This window comes from Anabrus simplex, chromosome 1, assembly GCF_040414725.1.
Source record: "Anabrus simplex isolate iqAnaSimp1 chromosome 1, ASM4041472v1, whole genome shotgun sequence".
In the NCBI taxonomy this organism is placed as follows: domain Eukaryota; kingdom Metazoa; phylum Arthropoda; class Insecta; order Orthoptera; family Tettigoniidae; genus Anabrus; species Anabrus simplex.
In genome coordinates this window covers 1,379,651,794-1,379,675,993 of record NC_090265.1, presented here as the reverse complement: position 1 = coordinate 1,379,675,993, position 24,200 = coordinate 1,379,651,794, and the positions used below count along the sequence as shown (strand labels likewise).

At 38.4% G+C, this 24,200-nt stretch overlaps 1 protein-coding gene across 1 annotated transcript in view; it reads left to right on the top strand.

The window, feature by feature from the left end:
* LOC137497031 (J domain-containing protein-like) overlaps positions 1–24,200 on the top strand; it is a 63,270-nt gene that overhangs the window by 1,769 nt on the left and 37,301 nt on the right. The window lies entirely within an intron of this gene.

The window sequence follows — 24,200 nt, the reverse complement described above, 5'->3', positions numbered from 1 at the left end:
GTGTGGGTTACTGTAGTCACCTCCTAGTTTGTGAACAATGTGATCAACAGCCGAGTGGCCTAGTAAGTGGTCCTGAAAGTCAGGATACCGGTTGGTATGGAATAGGAGTAGGCATCTCGGACATATTCTGAGTCCTGGCCCTCTTTGTGCTCAGGCGGCTAGGATTATACAATCAACTGGTGGTCCGTAACCTGTTTGAGGAGAGATTCTTACTGTGACCATGTGTAAGTAGGGAAGCATCCTGTTTCACAGATTTTTAAATTTTTTTTTTTTTACTGTGCACGCTCAGAACATTTGAATCAAGCTTCAGACGTATGGGAGTAACAGAGTCCTACTTCTGTTTGCCAGGCGAGGAACTCCATGGAAACAATGTGGCAAACAAAATGGAATTCAATGGTGGGGGGCTATCGGTATTAATGGGGCTATTGGAAGAAAGTAGAACTGGCTGAGTCTACAAAGGGGATGCGTTTTGATTGGAATAACTGATATTTGGATAATGGCAGATAACAAAGAGAGAGGAGATTATAAAGTTTATTTTATAACTTTTGGTTCTTCAGTCTCTCAGAACTAATTAATTAATAAATACATTTAGAAACTACCTGAAAAGGAAAACATATGATAACAGAATTATATCTGAAAAAGAAACAAGCATTGAGTGACATCGTAGTTGGGGTCAACACGAAGGATAGTATTGTGGTAATGGGCGATTTCAATGAGAGAGTTGGGAATAAAACTGAAGGATAGGAGAAGTTGATGGGTAAAATTGGGGAAGAAATGAAAGCTAATAGGAATGGGAAGTGTATTCTTGACTGCTGTGCTAGTATGGGATTAATTGTTTCTTCAATCAGTTAGTCAATATACTGATCTGCATTTAGGGCAGTCACCCAGGTGGCAGATTCTCTAGCTTATCTGTTGTTTTCCTAGCCTTTCAAAGAAATTGGAAATTTACTGAACATCTCCCCTTACTATACTTTGCAATCATGTAAGAAAAGGCTAGGAAAACAACAGATAGGGAATCTGCCACCTGGGCGACTGCCCTAAATGCAGATTAGTAGTGATTGATTGATATTTGCCCCAATTTGTCCTCTTTGAATTCCAACCTTATCTTCATATTGTGATCTTTCATTTCCAGGTATAAGTCTGTTATGTTTTCTTTATGAGGTAGTTTCTAAATTTATTTATTTATACATTAGTTTTGAGAGACTGAAGAACTTAATAGTTATAAATGAAAAGAAATGGCTTTCAATATCGCAGATTATAGTGTGTTCTTAACAGGTGTTAAAAAGGGAAGGGGAGAGTGTGGGGTTGGACTATTCATCAGTACTGCTATTGCACACAGCATAGTTTCTGTTAGGCACTTGAGCGAATGATATGGGTAAATTTAACAGCTGGAGGAATTAGGACTAGAATTGTCTCAGTGTATTCACCATGTTAGGGTGTAGATGAGGATGAAGTTGACAAGTCACATGCAGCACTGAGCGACATCATAGTCAGGGTCAGCAGCAAGGGTGTGATAGTGCTAATGGGTGATTCCAAGGCAAGAGTTGGAAATAAAACTGAAGGATATGAGAAGCTGATGGGTAAATGTTCGGAAGATATGAAAACGAATAGGAATGGTAAATTTTCATTCATCTTAAGCAGTTACCTTGCCGATAAACAATGTTTGCTGGCCAAGTATTTTTCTGTTACTGGCATATCTCTTCCACTGGAACTCCACATTATGGAACAACTTTCTTAAGTGTGCGCCATCCACACAAAATCTATTTTCTCCTCAACTGCTGTCAGTTGGTTAGTTGCTGAGGGAACAATGCTCTGCAATAGATAGAAGTCATTTTAAGATGTCTTGTATGATTCTTATATCAAAGCCATCACAATGAAACTTGTATTCCTCAGATCTAGGCTTCCTTTTATCTGGAGTGGGCTACTCGGTGAGACTCACCAGCAAGATATCCTTCATTTTAGATGGCTGAGATCATTTAAACTGATACATCACTGTAATTTGAAGCCACAAACTACTCTTTTATGAAGTACATGAATTTTCCCTGTGCTGCTTCCTCATCACACTGGTTTATTATGTTTCTGATCACTTTTCTAGCATCACAATGAATTGGCTTTCCCTTGCTAACAAGAGACATTACGGAGTCTTGACAAAACAGTTACTCACCCAGAATAGAAAGGAGAATAAAGGTCAAAAGCAGTAACAGTGGATAAATTGTCAAAAAAAAAAAGAGAGAGAGAAAGATATTAATGAATGCAGAATAATGCAGTGTCAGCGAACATAGAGACGGGTGGATTGCAAATGATAGCGCCAAGGGCTGATAGTAGGAGTGAAAAATAAATCACCTAGGTGGTAGCAACAATAACGTTACTGGCTTGACTGGTGAAAAGCCCTTCTCCCCATGCCTTACCGGGCATGTGCATTCTTCTTATCTCCGAACTGTACCAGGCAAGGTGTTCACTGGCATTTTGGAAGGGAGGGTGCAATCAGTGGTTGAGAGTAAGTTGGATGGAAACAAGTGTGGTTTCAGACCACAGAGGGATTGTCAGGATCAGATTTTCAGTAAGCACCAGGTAACTGAAAAATGCTACGGGAGGAATAGATGGTTATGTTTCTGTTTTGTTGATCTAGAGAAGGCATATGACAGAGTACTGAGGGAAAGGATGTTAGCTGTACTGGGGGATTATGAGATTAAGGGTAGACTAGCGAATGTACCCGTGCTTCGCTATGGTATTCTACATTGTATTCGAATATCGAAGTAAATAGTGTACATGCAGTAAATAAGATTGTTTTAAAATTGCATGTCTCTTAGCGTTATCCGAGAAAGAACACGGGGAGGTCCCCGTACGTTGTTTCCAATGTAAAGTGTTTGTTACGGATTTGTGATATAACGGCAGGCTCACTTGCCTACTGCCATTCACAATCGAGTTGGGAAGTTTGCATTATAATTGCAGGCCCCATTGCCTACTACGCGGACAGAATCGATTTGGGGAGTTTTCGTTAAAATGGCAGCCCCCCTTTTCCTACTTCTAGACAGAACACAGTTGAGGAGTTTCTATTATAATGGCAAGCAATTACCCTACTATCACTCGAAATTGAGTTGTGCAGTTATCATTATAATGCCAGGCCCATTTTCCTACTGCCAGCCAGCTTACTGCCAGTCACACCAAGTTGGTGAGTTTCCATCAAAATAGCAGGCCACTATGCCTAATGCCAGTCACATTTTAGATGAGGACATTTCTTTATAATGGCGGGCACCCTTGCCTACTGCCAAACACAATCGGGTAGGGGAGTTTTAAACAAAACTGCATGCTCACTTGCCTTCGGCAAGTCAAATCGAGAAGTGAACTATTCATTACAATTGTAGGCCTTCCTTACTAATTACAGTTACACAGGAGTTGGAGAAGGAACCCTTTCCTACTGCCAGTCAAAGTCGGTGTTGTGGGGAGTACTGATTACAAAGCAGACCCACCCTTTCTCGATCGCTAAAAATCGACATCAGTGAATATATATAGATCGACATACGAAAGTATATGCGTGTTTACAATATTGAAGACCTTCATTTACAGATTAACTCCTACTAAACGTATGTCATATCGACAAAGGATTATACCATAAGACACGCCGGATTTAGTGGCCTAAATGGCTGGTCCTATGATATGTCATCTATTCTTGGGTCAGATTGAGTTAGAAACGTGGAACAGGGTAAAGGTTTTATAAGATTATCTCACACTAGCGAATGTACCCGTGCTTCGCTACGGTATTCTACATTGTATTCGAATATCGAAGTAAATAGTGTACATGCAGTAAATAAGATTGTTTTAAAATTGCATGTCTCTTAGCGTTATCCGAGAAAGAGCATGGGTGAGGTCCCCGTACGTTGTTTCCAATGTAAAGTGTTTGTTATGGATTTGTGATATAACGGCAGGCTCACTTGCCTACTGCCATTCACAATCGCGTTGGGAAGTTTACATTATAATTGCAGGCCCCATTGCCTACTACGCGGACAAAATCGATTTGGGGAGTTTTCGTTAAAATGGCAGCCCCCCTTTCCTACTTCCAGACAGATTACAGTTGAGTTTTTATTATAATGGCAGGCAATTACCCTACTATCACTCGAGATTGAGTTGTGCAGTTATTATAATGCCAGGCCCATTTTCCTACTTCCAGCCAACTTACTGCCAGTCACACCAAGTTGGTGAGTTTCCATCAAAATAGCAGGCCACTATGCTTAATGCCAGTCACATTTTACATGAGGACATTTCTTTATAATGGCGGGAACCCTTGCCTACTGACAAACACAATCGGGTAGGGGAGTTTTAAACAAAACTGCATGCTCACTTGCCTTCTGCAAGTCAAATCGAGAAGTAAAGTATTCATTACAATTGTAGGCCTTCCTTACTAATGACAGTTACACAGGAGTTGGAGAAGGAACCCTTTCATACTGCCAGTCAGTCGGTGTGGGGAGTACTGATTACAATAGCAGACCCACCCTTTCTCGATCGCTACAAATCGACATCAGTGAATATATAATCGACATAAGAAAGTATATGTGTGTTAACAATATTGAAGACCTTCATTTACAGATTAACTGCTACTAAACGTTCGTCATATCGACAAAGGATTATACCATAAGACACGCCGGATTTAGTGGCCTAAATGACTGGTCCTATGATATGTCATCTATTCTTGGGTCAGATTGAGTTAGAAACGTGGAACAGGATAATGTTTTTGTAAGATTATCTCACATTACGTTACTTTTCGGATAATTATGTGACAGCTACATACATAGCATTTGGCTCACATATGGCTGCTGGGTGGGCCAATTTTCGTGAAGAGTTTGATGGTTCTGTATTTCATATAAGTAATCGAAAGTATGAATTATTCATGTGAAACTTCCAAATTGACTTAACATCGATTAATAGAGAAAAATCAAACGTAAGAGGGATACAGATACGGCAAAAAGTCATAAGACCAAGGTTGTAGATCATTCCAAATTGAACGGAGATTGTGCAATCTGTTACGTGATAGAAATTTCCGAAGGTCTGCACCATTATTAAAATTGCCTGCATATTTCGATATTCTTCGGGGATAAAAAGTGAAAAATTTAATGATAGGATGTTTTCCGTTCGTTACAGGCTAAAACGTATAATTTTGTCAAATTTCAGTTATCTTCTTTTTCTTCTGGCAGATTATGCCGCAATCTGGATTTTGGGCGAGGCGGCTAAAAATTAGGACTTTCAGGAAACTAAACCAAAAATTATGCAGATGGTCATTATTACTCCTTAAACGGAAAGCTGTACGAAAATTTCGCCAAAATAGTCAGTGTAGAGGCACAAAGTCGTTACGATTTGATTTATATAGATAAGGAATCTGCTCCATGTAAAACACCTTTTGGGCTATGTCCGCTGGATTTAACCTGCAAAACTGACCATTCATGATATCTCCTTTATTAAACCTCCTGACGAAAAAATGCACATGAAAAAAAGGTTTAGAGGTGGAATTCCATCACGTTTGGTCTATTTCCAGTCAGGTTGGTCTTGTTATGTATATATTGTGGAAGAGTAAAATCACCATTTCCGTTCCCTATAAACCGCCAGTCCATTCCGGAACATGAAATGTTATTTACGTTTAAAACCTACCTTTGGACAGGTGGATGCTAAATATAATTTTTGGTTCGAATGTCTTCATTAGTTTTCAAGTTGTAAGGAATACGCTTTACACGCACCTGCTCGTGAGTTAAGTCCGATGAGACTTGTACAGAAAAACGGTCCCTTAATGATATCTCCCTTATTAATCCTCGTATCGAAATGATGCACATGAGAAAAACGGTTTAGAAATTAATTTCTACCAAGGCAGGTAGATTTAAATTAACGTTGGTTGTGTATATTTTGTGGAAGTGCGAAATCACTGTTTCAGTTTCGTATAAACCCCCAGTCAGTTCAGGGATTTAGAAACAATATTTGCCCTAAAACCTATCAAGGACTGGTGTATTCTAAATATGAGTCTTGGTGGAAATACATCCAGTAGTTTGTAACACTCGCGTACATACGGCGTAATTAAGGAAGAAAATAATACAGTTAAGAAAGTTGAAAGTACCGGTAATAGAAAATGGATTATAACTGAGGACAGCCGGATAACGACAAATATGTAAATGCCAAGTTAATGTATTGGAAAATCAAATGCCCCTCAATAAATTATGCTAGTGTGAGTTATGGATATAATAAAGCGGTAACAGAGGAGAAATTTAGGTCCAGTGATTCCTAGGTAAACAAGTAATAAGATGACTAATGGTGTTATTACTTAATCTATTCGAGGGCGGTTATAACATCCAACGATACTCCGCCAATATCCCGCAGATAGGCCGATTGACGCCTGTCTTGCCTTCTACCCAAGGAACAACCACGAATTTAAAAGCATGATGAGGAAAATGGCAATACGTTACTTCCCTGCTGGCATGCAGTCAGAGACGTTGCCATGGTAATCTGTAGGTTCGTTGTCGGTCTGTCGGTCACTCAATGCAGAGCATGATACCAGCGGAAAATTGTAAATTTCTCCGTCATTTGAAGAGTAAGGTAAATTATGAACATAACGAAACTTGTTTATAATGAATAGACGTTTCACGTACGGTAAACGAAGTTTACAGAAAATCAATAGTATAAGAGAAAATGGAGGAAAACCAGAATGGTTTTTCTATAAACCCCCCGTCTATTCAAGGATTTTAAAATGATATGCATATTGAAACCTTTCCCGGTATGAGTATTCTCTAAATATGAAGTTTGGTTGAGATCTATCCAGCCGTTTCGACGTGATGGTGGAAAAACCATTCTGGTTTTCCTATAAACCCCCCGTGTATTCAAAGATTTTAAAATGATATGCATATCGAAACCTTCCCCGGGATGAGTATACTCTAAATATGAAGTTTGGTTGAGATCTATATAGCCGTTTCGACGTGATGGTGGAACAGACAAACAGACACGAAACGTAAAAACCACCGATTCGGTTTTGAGTTGACCTAAAACAGATAAATATCTGAAAAATTGGCAAAACAAAAGAAATTACAGACAGCGGACCCCCTACTATTTTATTTATATAGATTGGGTTGCTGTGAGAATGGTACAATGAGTTCTTGGTTCAAGGTACTTGCAGGGATTAGACAAAGCTGTAATCTTTCGATTTTGTTGTTCATAATTTACTTGGAGCATCTCCTGAAAGGTATTGAGTGGCAGGGAGGGATTCAGTTAGATGGAAATGTAGTAAGCAATTAGGCGTATGCGAACGACTTGGTCTTAAAGCAGACAGTGCTGATTGAAATCCTGCAGTCTAATACTGTATTTTGGAAGTTGAAAATATATGCAAAGAGTGTGCTATGAAAATTAGCCTTTCCCACTCTAAAGTCAAGTCAATAGGTAAGACACCTAAGAGAATTGAATGTCAGATTGGGAATACAAAACTGGAACAGGAAGATCATTTCAAGTAGCCTATTTAGCATGTGTAAAAGCTCTGCTTAAGTTTATTCTTCTACTAATGTCATTCCAGGCCATCTTTCGCCTGAGAGCTCAAAACATACCACATGGTCGAGCATCTTATCTCCTTAATCCCAAGTCTTTCCAGCCCAAAGTGTACAACATTTTCGTAACACTAATCCTTTATCGGAAATCACCTACATCAAATCATGCTGCTTTCCTTTGGAACTTTTCCAGTTCTCGCATCAAGTAGCCCTGGTGTGGGTCCCATACACTGGAACCATACTCTAATTGGGGCCTTACCAGATACTTATATGCCCTCTCTTCTGCATCCTTACCATGACCTCGAAATGCACTTAAAATCATAATGTTAAGATATGTCACCTTTCTTAACTATCTTGTTAATGTGATTACCCCAATGAAGATCATTCTTTATATTGACACCTAGGTACTCACAGAGTTCTCCTTGAGGAACTATCATTCCATCAGCACGCTAATTAAAACTCTTGGTGGAACTTACAACCTGACTTTTCAATCCGTTTACCATCATACCATTGTCCGCTGCCAATATCACAAAATTGTCTAGGTCCCTTGCAGTCGCTCACAATTTTGCAACTCATTTACTGCTCTGTCCAGTATATCATCATCTGTAAATAGCCTTATCTGTGATTCCAGTCATTCGACCGGGTCAGGCGAGGATAGGAATTGTGCCGGCTGCTGAAGCCTGTCACACCACTCTGGGGCAATGATTAATGAATGACAGATGAAATGAAATTATACTGGAGAGTGTTGCTGGAATGAAATACGACAGGAAAAACTGGAGTGCCCGGAGATAAACCTGTCACGCCTCCGCTTTGTCCGGCACAAATCTCGCATGGAGTGACCGGGCATTTGAACCACGGAACCCAGCGGTGAGAGGTCGGCGCGTTGCTGCGTGAGCCACGGAGGCTTTCTTTACTCATATTATCTATGTAAAATAATATGTCCTGACTGACTGATTCATCATTACACGTTATAATTCTCATATTTTGGTCTGTATTGAATTTTACATTATAGTCAAAAAAATATTGTTTATTAAATTCCACCTATTCAAAACATAAAGAATAATTTTAATTAAAAATTAAATCTTATTAAATAAATTAAAGGGACATGCTTTGCCCTTTTTTTAAAGGGCATCTTCAGCCTTAATCTGAAACCTGGATGATAATAAATCAGGATCCTGATTGTTTTTAAGAAAAATTATAAATGTGAGGAGGATGATGTAGGTATATGCGTTAAAAAATGAGCGAGTGGGATGACAGTAGTTAAAATATTCTTATAATAAAGTCTTTAAAGTCTTACAAACAGTCCTAATTTATATATTTTTATGAATTTCCTTGTCTAAAAATGTGGTAACAAGTTGCATATTAGTAGTTCTATAAGAATACAGTTATTGCTGCGTTGAATTGAACCTTGTGCCCTTATTTCTTACGCCCTCAACTTTTAACGAGGTTCATTTCAGTGCAGCAATAATTCTGTTCTTATAGAACTGCTAATATGCAACTTGTTACCACATTTTTAAAGGTTATTCGTAAAAATATATAAATTAGGACTGTTTGTAAGACTTTATAAAGGCTTTATTATAAGTATATTTTAACTACTGTCATCCAGCTTGCTCATTTTTTAACGCATGTACCTACATCATCCTCACATTTATTTGTGATTTTTCTTAAAAACTGCAATAAAGAGCAATCAGGATCCTGATTTATTATCTTTCAGGTTTGAGATTAAGGCTGAAGATGCCCTTAAAAAAAGGGTGAAACATGTCTCTATAATTTGCTTGATAAGTTTTAATTCTTAATTAAAGTATTTATTTATTCGTGTCAGAGGTACCAATATATAAGAAATCAATTCAAATACAATTCAAAAAATTAAATAATAAAAATATGAAGTATGTTAATCACCCAAAATGAAAGACATATGAACAAATTAATTGTAAAAAAATAAAAAAAATGAGAAAGGAAGTATTACATGAAAATGTCTACACTATATATACATTATTTACACAAGTTGTGACCAGTATTTGGCTACATTGATGGCATTGTTTCCAGCCAGTGCCAATTCCAACCCTGTACATGAATCTGGGCATAGACAACAGTGCAAGAGGTGCGTAGAAGTCTGTTCCTCTCCACATTCGCATAATGAGTCCCCACAATGCACGATGCCCCATTTCACAAGATTGTCCTTAGACCTTGCAACGCCGGTCCGCAGTCTGTTTAATGACTTCCATATACACCATCCCTCTTCGTGACCAGGTGGCAACTTCTCTTCAATTTCAACACGTTCCGGATGATCTGGGTACCTTTGTTTCCATACCTTAACCCTGGCCTTTTTTGGGTCAGAATCAAGTGGAGCAGAAGACTGTAGAAAACTCTTCCTGGATTTCAGTCGAGCTGGAGGTGGCTGATGTTCATGAAGGGGGTGGGCTGAGATGCTGCAAACCTTTTGTCTCTCGATATTAGCGGCCACCTCACGTCTAATATCAGGTGGGGCTATACCTGCAAGTGAATACAACTTCTGTGTGGGTGTTGGTTTTAAACAGTCTGTAGGTTTCATTCAAGGCAGTGTCGACTTTCTTTGCGTGAGCTGATTTATACCACACGGGACTAGCATATTCAGCAGCAGAATGCTAGGGCAGTTGTCCTTACTGTTTGGGGGTGGGCACCCCATCCAGAACCAGTTACCTTACGCAATAGGCAGTTTCGTGATGAAACTTTTGCCTCGAGTTTGGTGCAGTGTGTGGTGAAGGTCAGCGAACGATCCAGGGTAACACCAAGGTAAACTGGAGTATTGCTATGTTCCAACTCCATTCCTTTCCATTTCACATGCAGGTTCCGCAGGGCTTCTTTGTTCTTTAAATGAAAGGCCCACACACTAGTTTTAGATGGATTTGGCTTGAGGTGATTTTTCTCATATTAATCTGAGAGCATCTTCAAAGCAGCAGTAAGGTTTTGTTCTACTTGCTCAAAGTTTTTACCCTGAGTTGCCAGGGCCAGGTCATCTGCGTACAGAAAGCTCCGTGTATGAGGTGGAAGAGGTTGGTCGTTGGTATATATGTTAAACAGCATTGGTGCTAGGACACTGCCTTGTGGGAGACCGTTCTTCTGTATTCTCCATCTACTCCGCTGTCCTTGAAATTCAACGAAGAAGCGTCTGTTCTGCAACAACGTGGCAATAATCATTGTGAGCCTGAAATCCATAGTAAGATGGTAAAACTTCCGTAGTACTCTCTGGTGTTGTACAGTATCATATGCTGAAGAGAGATCAACAAAAGCCACTCCAGCAATATCACCACGTTGAAATCCATCTTCTATGTGCTGTGTCAGATTAAGGATCTGTGTACAGCAGTTCCTTCCTGGTCTAAATCCAGCCTGCTCTGGGATTAGAAAAGGTTTGACCACTGGTGTTATACGGTTCAGAAGTATTCTTTCAAAAATTTTATATAGATGGCACAGGAGTGATATTGGTCTGAAATTCTTCGGATCCGTAGGCTGCTTACCAGGTTTCAGGATTGCAACCACCTTAGTCTTCCTCCAGATTTTAGGGATTTGACATCGTTCCAGACAGTTATTGAAAAGCTGTAGGATCCATTGTTTGGTAGTATTCCCAAAGTGCTGTATCTGCTCCATACGCATGTCATCTAGACCGGCTGCCTTGCCAGTTTTACTCATTTTTATGGCGTTTTCCAGCTCGTTCATAGTGAAGGGATTGGACAGACTGGATGTTTCTTGTTCGATATTTCTTTGAAGTTTTGGTGGTCTTTTTCGCTTATCTGTTTTGCCATTTATTAGGAGCTGATGAGCTATCTGGTTGGAAGTAATGTTGCTATGTAGAGGACTTTTCGTAGGGTCATTGTTCAGACGTCTAATTAGCTTCCAAGCTTCTCTGCTGTTTCTTGCCATGTCTAGTTCTTCCATCAGCTTAACCCAACGTTCTCTCTTTATTTCGCCCATGGACTGGATTAGTTGTTGACCAGCCTGAATAGTGTCCTCACTGAAGGGATTTCCTTCATAGAGCAGTAGGTACTCATTTAATTTATCTACTGTACTGGCGTCTAGACCTTGTATGTACTGAGACCTACAGCCTCTTGGGATTGATGTGCGAGAGCATTCTTGCACGGCATCGATGAACACATCGTATACCTCTGGAACAGGTTCGATGTCTGCTACCATTTCATCTAAGCGCTTTATGTACTTCAACCAGTCAGCTTTCTTAAAGTTGTACCGCCTTCTGAATGGCACAGATTGTGGATGAACTGCTGAGAGAACTTGGCACATAATGGGTCTATGTTGTGTGTTGGGTATAGGTTCGCAGACAGACTTCACACACTGCTGTGATATAGCATCGCTGACAAAGATGAGATCTGGGTTGTATCCACGTCTCCATCGACGACTGTTGAAAGAAGCGGGAAGTTTACTGTCGTGTATTAAGGACAGTTGACTAGATTCTGACCATGTAATCACAGCTTCGCCGTCTTCATTGTCTTCTCTATATCCCCATAAGCAGCTATGACTGTTGAAATCTCCCACGATGACACGAACCTTCTCCTCTAGCCCTACAGCTGAATCAGTAAAGTGGAATGGAACGCTCAGTGGTTTATAGACAGATGTTATGATACAGTTCGATAGTTCCACTGTTAAGATTTCTATGTCGTTGTCTGTAGATGAGGTAGATATTACATTCAGCTCTGGCCTTGTGAATATAGCACTACCATAGTTTTCATGTGGTCTCTCGGCTACCAAACGCATTCCTAATACTCTTGGTCGTCTTTGGTCGCTACTTCTGTGAGTTTCTTGAACACAGAGAACGTCACACCTGTGTTTTTGGCAAAGTTGTTGTAACATTGTTTCCTTGTTTGATGTTATGCCTTCTGTGTTAACTGATACAACTGTCAGCTTTGGTCCTGAAAAGGACCAATTGTGGTGTTTATTAACCATTGAAATTGATCTTGGTACTTCTGGAGTGAGAGAATCAGCCGTCTAGGAAAAGTCCTAGTTCGTTGCCCAGGAGACACCCGGATGTATAACAATATCACATGCAAATACACCCTACTAGGAGGTTTCTCTCGTGTCCCCCTTAATTAAAGTTACTCTTTATGTACTGAATAGTTTAGAATTTAATAAATATTAATATTTCTTTGACTTTAATGATTCATCATTGCCGAGCCAAAAGCCACTGGACAGAATGAAATTAAATTTTGGGGATACATTTGCATTCCAGTGTAGGTGCTCACTAAGGGTTTTTGGATATTCCATCGCTAAGTGGGTGAAAAGGGAGGGTGAATTGTTTAAATGAGTATATCAATATCACCGAATATATGGTTATAGGTCTCCATTCTTTAATATCATTTATGTCTCCATCCTTATGTATTAAAATTGTTCTGGCCATTTTGAGTTTTGTAGGTACGTAGGAAAAATGAAGCATCGTGTTGATGAGTAACGTCAGAAATTTTGTAGCCTTGAGGTGCCTTAATACACGAACTGTAATATGATCTGGGCCTGGTGAGGTGTCAACTTTAATGTTGTATAATGCATTATGGACATCATCTACTGAAATATTAATATCAGCAGGTAAGTCATTGCTTTTTTCCATAATAAAAAGAGGAGAATTGTTATTTTCGGTACCAAAAGTCTTTTCAAAATGATCCGAAATCGTAGTTATTGGGATTTTACAAGAATGGGCCTTATTCGTTTTGTTCAAAATTTTGCGAGCAATTTTCCGCCTCTGATTATAGAAATGATATTGGGCTACCTCGTAGGCATAACGCTCTCTGTTTTTCTCTCGTTGCCTTTTAGACCTCCGCTGTGGGTTACTAGAGGTTTTATGGTCATATTTACAATTATTTTGTAATTTTCTACTTTTGTAAAATCTAACAACAGGATGTTGAGGGCCAGGTAATTCATTTACCTGATCAGCAAAGAACTGCATAACCTCAGAAGTAAAAGATTCCAGCTGATTAGCATCACCGTTTTGCATAATGTTTGAAATCCTATCCTCCCAATTTTTCATAGGATTAATATTTTCATTTTCATGATCAGCGACCACTGGGGTGTCTTTTGTCAACTGTAAGCTTTCCCCAACATTCATGTTACCGGTATTAGCATATTGTGTTGAGAGTTTATTTCTCCTTTTCTCAGGGTGAGCTTTTCCTATGTGAATATTTACTCCTAACGTAGACTTACAACATTTATTACAGATAGGACATGGAATTTCGTCACCAGACTGTGAATCAACGTTGGGCATTTTAATTCATTATATTTATTTGAACGTGGCAAGAGATGAATATTATTTTGTTTCTCATAGAGTTATTAAGGTAGATATCGGAGCTGTAAGTATTCTTAGCACTGGATCAATGACAATTTTGAGAATATAAGATAGATTGGACGTGCTGAATACTGAAAAGAAAAACATTGTAAATATAATGTATACGAGGTACGTAGAATATACAAACGGGTAGATATACCCACTCCATATGATGATGTCAGATGTAACTAATGCGAATTCCGCCAGATGGTAGTGCGTTATAACTTCCAAGATTTGGTAACGTTTAAGTTAGTCTGCCTTGAGAAGAACAATGTGTAATCAATGCCAAGCAATAAAATAAAGATGGCTGTTGACTTTGGCACTAATTTAATTTCACAATTAAATGAAGAATCTCTTAACAGGAAGATCGCACAAGACAGACAACACTACTACTTACGTAGAACATATTCTTGCACCCTAATTTTGATTAAATGGCATTACGGAAGTCATAATTTTCGTGATCAGCATTATTAAACACCACGTATGATATCAAGTAAGAACCCCCCTCTTAAACTTTAGGCTACAGGATTAGATAACACTTCACCTACTCTAATTCTCTGAGTTTTATTTTCTAGAAATTTAGCCACTTATTCAGCCACTCTTTTGTCTTGTCCAGTAGGCTTCATTTTTGTCAGTAATCTCCCATGATCTACCATATCAAAAGCTTTGGATAGGTCAATAGCGATACTGTCCATTTGGCCTGAATCTAAAACGTCTGCTACGTCTTGCCGGAATCCTACAAGTTGAGCTTCACTGTAATAACCTTTCCTAAACCTGAACTGCCTTTTATCAAACCAGTTAGTAATTTTGCAAACGGGTCTAATATAATCAGAAATAATGCTTACGCACAGCTTACAAACAACACATGTCAAGTTGATTTGCCTGTAATTATCCTTTTTATGTTTGTCATCCTTTCTCTTGTACCCTGGGACTACTGTTGCAACTCTCCATTCATTTGGTATTGTTCCTTCATGCGAACAGTAATCAAATAAGCATTCCAGATATGGCACTGTATCACAACACATACTCTTTAATATATCCCCAGAAATCTTATCAATCCCGGTTGTCTTTCGAGCTTTCAGCGTTTGTATCTTATTGTAAATGTCTAATTTTGGATAACTAGCTGATGTACCCATGCTTCGCTACGGAAATCACGGAAAGACTGACTGTGGTTTTCCTAACTGAAGTCAACATAGGTCATTACAGAAACATCAGTAGGAATGTAGCAATTAAAAGCAATCTTATCACATAAAATACTCGATCAAATGAAAAACTGCACATTTTCTCACTTTTAACAAACAGTACTATGGTGCCAATCTAACCGTTCAAAGTCCCAGAGCTGGAATGATCAGGCTGCAGACTGCCGTGAACACTTCTCTGACATTATTCCGTTAAATATGCACACTTCTCATTCCAATCAGTGCTTCAGAGTAGGGATTGAATAGCTCGAATGCTATGATGAACCAGTGTGTTATGTAAGAGTAGTATTGGAAAATTTATGAAACAGAGGAATGGCATGCGAAAGAAGAAAGTTATTTAACTCCCCAGGTACTTTCCGCCAATATTCAGGCAGACTGTTACACTCGGTACGACCGAACGAGTTGGCCGTGTGGTTAGGGGCGCACAGCTGTTAGTTTGCATCCGAGAGATAGTGGATTCAAACCACACTATCGGCAGGCCTGAAGATGTTATTCCATGGATTCCCTCCCATTTTCACAGCAGGCAAATGCTGGGGCTGTACCTTAAGGCCAAGGCCGCTTCCTTCACACTCATAGCCCTTTCCTATCCCATTGTCGCCGTTAGACCTAACTCTGTCAGTACAACGTAAGGCAGATTAAAAAAAAAAAAACTTGGTACACAGCAGTAATCCTATCAGAGATGAGTGGCAAGAGAAGACAAAGCACATCACAAAAATCAGTGGTCAATATAATGTTTTTGTTGATCAATTTTATGAGCTTTCTGCATTGTAGGCCTTTACATTTAGTTTTCTTTAGACTCTATAATGTTAGGGTGTCTTATGAAATTATTTATAGCCTAAATTCCATTGTAGGCCTACCCCTAAACTACCATTTCAGCCAGCATGAATAAAATTATTTATGGCCTAGATTGTAGCGACTTATTACCTGACTTTGTATACCGATTTTCATTAAATTCTCTTCAGCCGTTTTCTCGTGATGCGTGTACATACTGTAATGGCTATAGCGTTCGCCATGCTAACTGGCAGCGGGCTGAGCTCGTCACCCATCGCCCCACCCCCCTTATGCTCGACTGCTCCAATCGCGAGCAACATTTAAGTGCTGGGCCGGCCCTTCTCTCTTCTATCCGTGGTCGCGCCGCATGGGACTACGGAAATTACTCGACTATTAATCTGGAGTCTTCTATCTCGCGAGGTTCCTGGATACATCTAGCATCCGGACTGTTCTGGAAGGCCCAGAGCAGGTATATAAGGAGAGGAGTAACTGGAGTAACTTGGAGTCAGTCAGAGTGAGAGTTAGACGGAGTTAGTGAGTAAGAGTGGGTGAGAGCGAGATTGACTTCGTTGGAGCACAGTCATTGATGGCCTGGGAGAGTGCAGCCTGATGGATTATCTGCCTGTTGGAACCGAGGACTCATTCCTGTTTCCCTGATGTTGTGTGTGTGTGTGTCCCTTGAGGCTGGCTGCTGGAGGAGAACCTGGAGTGTTCTGGATCAGCGCGAAGGGAACACTGGGTACTGACGTGTGCGGACTGCGAACGGGGTTCGACGGATGGAGTGAACAGTGGATATATCCCGACCTGCGAGACTGACGTGTAGGCTGTGGACCGTGACAGCGCTAACGAGTGTGGCTGAGAGAGCGTACTGTAAATAATCAATTACTCTGCATGTGTGTGTCATTGTAGATGGAACATAAGAGAAACTAAGAGAGAGAGAGAGCGCGAACCGTGGAAGTGTGTAAGTGTACTTGTGTAACTTGTGGCTCGGCTATCGTCTGTGTGTGTGTAAATCTGTAATTGTAGTGCTTAGTTAATAAATCTTAGAAATAGGTTGCTACCAGGTTCTGTACTCAATTATTCATTTATTTACCCCGCCAACACATTACAATACAGACAGACAGAAATTACGGAAAAGTAAAAAGTTCAATTCCTTGTTACTGTGGGCATGACTGATACAGAAAAACCATCCTTTTTAAATTCTCAGCAATATACAGAAAAAACTCTTATTTTATATGTATAGATTTCAGTAAATCACCAGTATTAGTCGCCTGCTTTATCTGGACAATATCCTTATATCCAACCACCTTTACATACCGCTGACTGAGTACTTCTGTCTTCTGCAAGTCCTCGTGTATACACCCCTCTTGTTCATTAATAATGCCTATATGTCCTTTTTGGAACCTATTTCTGTCTTAAAGTATCTATAAATATCCTTTCATTTCTCCTAAAATTCATATGGCTGCCAATTACGTTTGCTATCCTGTTAGTCTTATTCAAGGGGGGTTGAATGATTCTGTGGAAGAAGAGGCGAAGAGCAATGGGATTAGAGATTTCTGTGAAATGGTAGAGAATGCCTGGTAATTTCATAGCAAAAGCTGTGAATGTATGTGGTTCTTGAATTGTAATTTGGTATGTATTATTACACCTAAGTCACACTCTTGTGTAACTGTTGCAATGGGCTTGTCGAGTAGGTAATATTATGACAGTAGAGGAGAATAATGGACTTGGTCGTGGAGGGAGATCAAGACAACAGTTGTTAGACTCGCTTGATAAGAGGTATGGAACTAACAAGGCCACAGAGCTAGGTACAAATAGAGGATTATGGATGAAAAATGACATGGCTCCCTTAGCTGTGCAAATCTGATGCCATCAAAGTTAGAATAGGACAGTAGTTGACTGGGGAGGATGAGTTTGGGAGGATTAAAGAGAGGGACGTAGTTGAGGTAGGCTGTGGTTTTCTGCTTGTAGTTTTAAATTAAAACTGATACATTTTAGAGAGTAGACCAGGGCCTGAACTAGGATTTATGCCAAGGGGGAAAGCTTAAATTTGCTGCCCCTTTTTGCCCCCTCCATAAAAATGAACAGTTTCAAAATGGTAATTTTGGTATTATATTTCAAAATAAATATCACCATCTTCTAACGTTAACTTATTTTATTGAATGAATTAAGGACAAAGACAAAACAAACAAGAAACTATTTTAAAAGTGCAAAGACAAAATGTGATTACTCATTGTACAAATAGTACATTTAAAATTTCACTTTCTGAGCTTTCTTTGCAGCAAAAATGTTGATGATCTTGCTGTATACAGAGAAGCAGATTTGTACAACACAAATAAAATGTTTGTTTTTGAAGCTTTTTTTTTTTTTACTCTGTACAAAATCAAATTTTTTCTAACTTGCTTCTTTTGCTGAATGTACATAAAATCCATAATCTGAATAAGCTTGAGGATGTCTTAGAAAAATGATACATATATACTAATCTAACCTAATATGTACAATAAGTTTCTCGTTGCCAGAACACAATGCAGATCAATATCCCTATAATTGACTGCATAAGTTGATCATGAGAAAGTTCTAGCAGAAGGCTATATAAGTTTATAATCTTAATATGACAGATGTCAGTAAAGAAAATGTGGTGTTGTATATTGTGACTACAATATAATTATTAAATTAATGTAGTAATGGGCCACCTTTCAATACTATAATATGCAGTATATGCAGTATTTTAAATTACATTAATTAGGGACTAGTTTCGGCCGGGGCTGGCCATCTTCAGCCTTAATGTAAAACATCTAAATAACTAAACAAATGTACATGCACACAATTGACATAAAACAAATGAAACAAATATATACAAATTGTCATTAAAAACTGGGATGAAATTATGAGTAAATTTGAAAATTACTAGGTTCTAACATGAGCAGGGAACAGATTTATATGTACTAAGACTTATTGAAATATGTACATATATATTTAGTTATTTTTTATTGAAATATGGAATTATATATGGACTTAAAGTTACACATATAACATTAATTTCTATTTAATATCAAAGTTCAAAGAAGCTAAACAAAGTAGATCTACATGTAATGATGTTGCACTTCTCATTTTAATATATTTGAAGAACATACAATCTTTTATTCTCTGTTACCAAAACAATGGATTACAAAATGTTCTTTTAAGTGCTGGAAAGTGAATCATCTCCTATTATCTCTAAGGACAGATTTATAGTGACTGAAACTGCGTTCAACATCGAAAGAGGTAATGGGGGCATAATTCAACTTCACATTATCTGCTGGGGTTAAATCCAATGTTAATTTTGCACTTAAATCTCCAGACAGCATTGCAGCAACCTTTGTCATTTCTTCATATCCAGGGTTCTTTGAAAGTACAGTGGCCATCTTCATGTTTGCTACATCTGCAACTTTACCTGTACCACGATTTAGTTGTTCCACAGTTTTAGTCACAATTTCACAACTTTCAGAAAGTGAGATGCAAGTTTTGGAGCCTTTTCAGTGTTTTTGTGATGCATGAAAAATTATGCTGAATGTAACATAAGTCATTTCTCACACTTGTATCGCAGAAAACTGTTTTCGCGGCTTCAGTTGAGGCTGCATCGTTCAGAATACATGGCATGCAGAACGTTCTTGATACAGTCTATATATTCAACATAATATTCAACTGCTTGCAGCCACGTACCCCACCTAGGCGGCAATGGAATCTCTGGGTACATTTCTTTCAAAAGATGAACTCTTCTGTGGGCTTTGAGGAAAACGTTTTTCACTGAGGAAATCAATAAATCTACTTTGGGGTAACTGCCTCTTACCACTTCTGCCTTATGATGAAAGGCATGTGCTACACATGTTAAATGAGTCGTCTTAGGATATACAGCACATAATGCTTCTCCGGCTTTTATCATATAAGGTGCGGCATCGCTAATAAAAAGTAACACTTTATTATACTTAACGCCGTGTGGCCAGAGGATACTCGTAGCCTCATTGAACAGTTTTGCTATAGTTTTGTTATCGCACTTTTCTAGAGCATCACAGTGTAAGAGAGTCCATTTACAATAATCTTTGCTTAACAAACCAATGATTACATTGCCAATTAGCCTGCCTCCTTTGTTTGTTGTCTCATCAATGGAAGCCCAAATTGGACAGTGTTTAATCTCTTGCCTTATCTACCAAACAGTTTCATCGTATATAGCTGAAGAGTATGTTTTTCTGAACGTTGACTCATCCGGGATGGATCCTTTAGTATATTTCTCAAGGAATTCCATGAAGCACTGATTATTCAGTTTGAAGGGAGGTATGTCAGCAGAGATGAGAGCACGGCAGAGATTGGTGTTGAACTCACACGTTACACTGGAAGTTGCTGGTTGTGTCAGAAACAACTGTCTCTGCTTGGAATGTCGTTGTTTGTTAGCCAGGTGTTTACTGGTTGAAACGTGCTGTTGCACAAGGAACCTTTGAGTAGATGTCACTGTACAATGACACAAATTACAAAATAATATCTTGCTGTCAGTTGATAAATCATCTTCTTTAAATTCTGATTCGTAACTTTTCATTTTTAAACTGGTTGACTGAGCTGCTTTAGGCATATTGTAACAACGTTAATGTCTTCAATGAATATCAATATACAACTGCACACACTGAACGTACAAGAACACTATGATCCGTCTCACTGCTAATTCAAACTGTGAATGACTGGTAGTGAACTAGATGTTAATGAAGCAATCAAAGGGAATGCCCGAATTATGAACTAATCCGGAAACCACTAGCACATCGTCGATGAATGAAATTTCTCTAGTTACGAAATTATGGCACAGACACAGTTGATATTATGTAATGCAGCTTATCAGTGCTGTAAGTGTGATTCAGATAGTCACGGTACTGACCAGCTGATCTCCGCCACTTCCGGGCTCAACCTCTCTCTTTCTTCGCACCACTTATCAGCTTATTTTATCAGCCCAGACGCAGACAGGCATGATAATGACCTGCACACCAGTTAAAATATTAATTTTTTTAATATAGATTTTTAATTTATTTCTCCATTATTGAGAGGACTGCTAATTTAATATAATTTAATACTTTTTAGCCAAAATATGGACTATATTGATTTTAATGACAAAGAATATGGAACATATGAGGCGTATAGTTTCAAACATGGCCAAGTCTGTTGAGCTGTTTTTTCAGGAGAAGCAAAAAACTCGTTTAGGGTATTAATTCATATATATTCCGACACTTTAATCTTTATGTTGCTTAGCAGAGGCTTCTGATTCATTACCATACAATTTTTACAGTCTAAATATATTACATGAATTGAAAAATGTATTTAAAATTTGGACTTGACCATGTTTGAAACTAACTGTGGGACTTGGCCGATTTTGAAACTTACGTAAGAGGACTTGGCCATCTTTGAAACTTATGTAAGAGGACTTGGCCATCTTTGAAACTTAGATTAGAAAATTTGACCTAATACCTAAAGAAAAAGGAAATCTAGATTAGGCCTATTTTCCAACTGTGTTCATCTTGACTTTATTTAGAACACATATGATTAAAAATGATATAAGATTTAGTGAAAAATCTTTAAAGATTATTATTTTAAACATTATGTTTGTGTAAAATTACCCAACATTGTAGAGGCTAATTAACATTTAAATAGTGTATATTTTGCAAATATATGGATTCATGTAGCTACTTCAATGTATATTCTTCATATTATACCTATTCAATACCATCGCGCCTTCGAAACACATCACCGAGCCTTGATTGAATCACCACTAACAACATGTTGTTGATTATACTCATCTCAGCTGTCTTTCCCTCGTGCGCCGCAAGGTGGAAAGATCACGTTGCCGCTTTCTGGTATGGCGTTTATTAAATTCCTCCAATTTATTGCACAGCAAATATGAATACTATTAAAAATGACCAATTAATTATGTATATATTTATTATTTATAGAATATTTATTAAAATACACGCAAACAAAACCACCACATGTGACTCGAACAAACGTCAGGCCGCCATTTTACCGGAAGAAAACACGTGACTGGATAGCGCAGGATTATTGGCCCGTGCGGGTTAACAGGGACTTGGCTGACTTTGATGTGGACCTCATTCTTTGCTGTAATTTTAAATGTGATTTGGCCAGATTTGAGACCCACTTTCGTTCCTGTTGTATTCATCTTGTAAAGAGGAATCCATGGAAGTCAAAACATCAGAACGTGAAAAAGATGGACTTGGTCGTGTTTGAAACTATACGCCTCATATGTGCTAAACTCCAAAATATGGAAAATAAATACTCCATTTTTCAACTCCACACGTCATGATTCATAAAGATAATGCAAAATATAATTCATTTTAGCTTCCTAAAGAGATATGTATTTACATATAAATCTGTTCCCTGATCATGAGTATGCTCATCATCGAGACTCTTTCATGTCTTAATATACACAGATCTGTTAGTTCTAATACTGCTAATCATTACTAATTCAGTTGTAAACGGGAACATGAAAGAGTCTCGATGATGAACATACTCATGATGTTAGAACCTAGTTATTTTCAAATTTACTCATAATTTCATCCCAGTTTTTAATGTCAATTTGTATATATTTGTTTCATGTACATTTGTTTAGTTATTGAGATGTTTTACATTAAGTCTGAAGATGGCCAAAACTAGTCCCTAATTAATGTAACTTAATTTAGAATATTGCATATTATAGTATTGAAAGGTGGACCATTACTACATTAATTTAATAATTATATTGTAACCTATGATATTATGGCTAGCCCGGATTCCAATCCATCAGCTTTCTTGTGTGGTTTTTATTGCGCCTGTTAAGATTCGTAGGGCATTATACTGACTCTCAAGGCAATCACTGTTTGTTTGGGGTGCTGTAGTAAGTACTTCACTGCCATATTTTATAATAGGTTTGATGTAAGTATCAAGTGACAGAGCCATGCAAAGCAGATAGGATGAAGCTAGAGAGGTTATCCTGAGGTGAAACCTCCCGGCTAGCGTTAGTCCACCAGTTCGGTCCACATTTTCAAGAGGCGCGACCTCCGTGCCCGACTTAGAGTGTAGACTAATCGTTGGACAGCTGCTAACAGCCTGCCTCTCTTCTGCCTGCTCAACTATTTGTACCAAAGGTGGGCTTGATGTCACAGTCTCATGAGCGAGCTGACTGGGAAAAACGTAGTGTTCCCGAAGACTTGCTCTGTAGCAGACTGACTTCAAACAGGTGAGGCGGCACCATAACAGATCTTGTCATAGTTTATGGAACCAGCTTGTTTGTGTTCTGTGGAGACTATTAACCGCTGTTAAGCAGTCGTGCTCCTCAAATAGTTTTTAATTAGTTCCAGCTTACTGAAACTTCTTTCACCAGAGGAAACATAATATTTTTAGGCTGCAGTAAGGTTGGGATACACCTTTACCAATTTATTTTTATAAATAGGGAACATGCATGATTCTGAGTTTTAATTAAAAATATGCTAATCTGATTCAAAATTGCATGCAGAATTCAAAAATGTGATCAGAATGTACAAATAATAACTCCAAACATGATAAAAATCTACGAAAATGTCACGTCACGCAAGTACGCGATCTCATTGGCCTGACGTCATCGTACAGGTTGGCTGAATTAGCAGACGAAATATCACATAGTGTGCTGTGAGAAGCAGGATACACTTCGCGTATTTCTACTTTACGTTAGTGTCTAGTATGGTTAAATTCGAGGTCTATACATTGGATAATAATCTGAGTGGTATATTTTAGACTTAAAATGAATCCTGCGCAGACAGTGAGGCAGAAAACTTATAAATGGTGTAGAGTTCCGATGTGCAATAGCACATCGCATACCATAAACAAATTGTTTATAAACGTTCCAAAGACGCTAAAACTAGGGAGAAATGGATTTTGGCGAGCTGGAGAAATGCTGGTGATATATCGGAAAAGTCTACAGTTTATTTTTTTTAAAGATTTTAACGTAAGATGAATTTGTTTGAATTTTCAAACCACTTTTCTATGTCAGCTGTTCTAGTGGTAAAACTTTAAATTTTAATGTATGATGCTTTATTTAAATGCTTCAATTACATCTTGGAATATGAAAGTAACAAACAGTGCATTAAATAATGCTGATTATTAAAGTATTCTCCAAACCTAACCTATGTTTTGGGTGATCCATATCAAGATAATAAATCAAAGGGGTTATGAACCATTTGACAGCTCTAATTCTACCAATATATCTTGGCATGGGACAGTTGTGTATGTCTTTATTGAAGAGCTTAATTGGTAAAGAAATTTAGGCTATATCTAAATACTCTATAATGTAACAAAGAATAGGCGTGTACATCATGACAGGAAACAACGTGAATTTAACTAATGTATAACTCTACACAAAACCAATGCTTGTCTGTTGGG